Raw genomic sequence first — 378 nt, forward strand, 5'->3', positions numbered from 1 at the left:
TATTTTGCTTGTGCTGATTTTAGCAAATTAGCTTTTTTTTTACTGCTATATTTTTTATTGTTTGAATGTTGCACGAGCCACCCAGAGGACAGTGTTAATGAGCAAGCAATTTTAGAAATAAGTGGGAAGCCTGTTCTGTCATCTGGGTATTTAATGAACACCCAGCTCTAGTTTGCTGCCTAAATATGAAGCAGAATCATTATGAAATAGTGGGTCAGAATTCCAAATCCCCATCTGTATTGTGTTCATCTTTTGTAAATAAGCCAAGTCACCGTATTTAGCTTGTTTACATCAGGCAATTAATAGTGACTCAGCAGCTTTTCTGAGCTCTTGATTTTGATCAGGTAGGAGCAACAGTCACAATGAGGAGGTAGTGCA

The sequence above is a fragment of the Podarcis gaigeae genome, assembly GCF_964106915.1.
Source record: "Podarcis gaigeae genome assembly, chromosome: 5".
Lineage (NCBI taxonomy): Eukaryota > Metazoa > Chordata > Lepidosauria > Squamata > Lacertidae > Podarcis > Podarcis gaigeae.